Source organism: Malaclemys terrapin, chromosome 2 (genome assembly GCF_027887155.1).
Source record: "Malaclemys terrapin pileata isolate rMalTer1 chromosome 2, rMalTer1.hap1, whole genome shotgun sequence".
NCBI lineage: Eukaryota > Metazoa > Chordata > Testudines > Emydidae > Malaclemys > Malaclemys terrapin.
This window is the reverse complement of record NC_071506.1, coordinates 138,615,947-138,618,494: the sequence shown is the minus strand read 5'-3', so window position 1 is coordinate 138,618,494 and position 2,548 is coordinate 138,615,947.

The window sequence follows — 2,548 nt, the reverse complement described above, 5'->3', positions numbered from 1 at the left end:
CAGTAAGTGACTTGTGCCCAGTGGTGAGTTGGAGCCGGTTCCCACCGGTTCGCAGGAACCAGTTGTTAAATTTAGAAGCCCTTTTAGAACCAGTTGTCCTGGTTCTAAAAATCAGAGGGATAGCCGTGTTAGTCTGAATCTGTAAAAAAGCAACAGAGGGTCCTTCACTTGCATCTGAAGAAGTGAGGTTCTTGCCCACGAAAGCTTATGCTCCCAATACTTCTGTTAGTCTTAAAGGTGCCACAGGACCCTCTGTTGCTTTTTACTGGTTCTAAAAGGGCTTTTACATTTAAAAAAAAAAATCTCTGGCAGCTCCCTGCCCTGCTCCAGGCCCCAGCTCACCTAGGTCCGCCTCCTCCCCTGACATTCCCCCCTCTCCCCCCCGCTTCTCCTCCCCGTCCCCTGCTTCCTGTGAATCAGCCGATTTGTGTAGGGTTACCATACGTCCGGATTTTCCCGGACATGTCCGGCTTTTGGGGGCTCAAATCCCCGTCCGGGGGGAAATCCCCAAAAGCCGGGCATGTCCGGGAAAATCAGGAGGGAGGGAGGGCTCGGCCGGGGCCTCTTTGGCCGGGCCGGGGTCGCGGGGCCGGGAGCCAGGGCCGGGCGCGCGGTGCCGGGCCAGGGTCGCAGGGCCGGGCCGGGCTGGGCGCGGGGCCGGGCGGGGAGCAGGGGGCGCGGTGCCGGGAGCCGGTCCGGGCCCGCGGGGCTGGGCCGCCAGGGGGTGTGCCGGGCTGCGGAGCCGGTCCGGGGTCGCGCCGGGCCGCGGAGTTGGGCCGCTGGGGGGTGCACCGGGCCGGGCGGGTGCGCCGGGCCGCGGAGCCGCTGGGGGGTGCGCCGGGCCGGGGGGGTGCGCTGAGCCGGGGGGGCGGTCCGGGAGCCGGTCCGGGGTCGCGGGGCCTGGGGGTGCGCCGGGCCGCGGGGGTGCGCCGGGCCGCGGAGCCGCGGGGTGCGCTGAGCCGGGGAGCCGGTCCGGGGTCGCGGGGCTGCGGGGGTGCGCCGAGCCGCGGGGTGCGCTGAGCCGGGGGGCCGGTCCGGGAGCCGGTCCGGGGTCGCAGGGTGTGCCGGGCTGCGGGGGTGCGCCGAGCCGCGGGGGTGCGGGGGTGTGCTGAGCCGGGGGGCCGGTTCGGGAGCCGGTCCGGGGTCGCGGGGCGCGCCGGGCTGCGGGGGTGCGCCAAGCCGCGGGGGTGCGCCGAGCTGGGGGGCCAGTTCGGGAGCCGGTCCGGGGTCGCGGGGCCGGGGGGTGCGCCGGGCCGCCGGGGGCCGGCCGGCAGTGCTGGGCGGGCCGGGGGTGGTCGGCCGGGGCCGGCTGGCACCCCAGGGCCCGAGCCGACCCAGGCTGGAGCCGCGGGGGGGCCAGCCTAGGCCGCACCTCCTCCCCCCCACTTTACCTGCTTCAGGCTTCCCGCGAATTAAATGTTCGCGGGAAGCAGGGGAGGGGGCGGAGACTTTGGGGAGGGGGCGGAGTTGGGGCGGGGGCATGGGCGGGGCTGGGGGCGGGGCCGGGGTCCCCTGGAGTGTCCTCCATTTGGAGGCACAAAATATGGTAACCCTAGATTTGTGGGAAGCAGGGCTTCCTGCAGGTGAGCTGGGGTGGGGGTGGGGCGTGAGGAGGACTCCAGGCACCGTGTGGCCCAGCCCAGCTCCGGCCCAGCCCTGGCTGTGCAGCACTGCCTGGCTCTGGCCTGGCTCCAGCCCAGCCCCAACTCCGGCTGCGCGGCACTGCCTGACCCCGGGCCCCGGCCCTGGCTCCGGGCTGGGCCCCCGTGGGAGTAAGAGGCTGGTAGGGAACTGGTTCCTAAGATTTTGGCAGTTCATCACTGCCCATGCCCTACGCTGCAGAGGAAGGTGAAAAACCCAAATACACATAAATCTAATGTACATTAAAGGGTTTAAGTCTCTCCAAGTTAATACTGGGCCTGACCATACATTCACTGAAGTCCACCGCAAAACTGTTGCTCCCAGTGATCTGTCAAGGTCAGCTTGCTGTACTGTGCAGTCCATCAGGACATGCTGACTTTTATGCACATGCATATAGTGAACTAGCCTGTTTGCTGAGCACTTGAAGGGAAAGGGTGCTTCTCAAAAGGTAAGCAACATGCAGTGAAAACTGTGACTCTTGTCTCCAACAGACATTCACCTATGCATCCAGGGCTATCCAGCACAAGGGCTATACCTCGCTTACATCCCATTTAATCAGGAGTAAGGGGCCAGAACAGGCACAACCTAAGTGGGACTGAAGTGATCGGGTTGGTCTCCAGTACAGGGGTGAATTCTGCCCACAGTAAAAGAAGTCTGTGACTCCAATTGATAGGAATATTCCGGTTGGTATGACTCTCTCCCCCCCCAGTAAACTAACTGATTTATAACACGGTGGTGCAGAATATAGCTGAAGCCTTTACATTGCTGACGGTTTTGAACAGGAGACTGCAAATCCCATGTTGCATCAAGTTAAAGGCGCGTTGGTACAGTCTGCTGTTTAACAAAACCTCAGTATGTTCAGTGCATGGTGAAAGTCCCCTGAAAAATCAACACATGAACCTGGGAA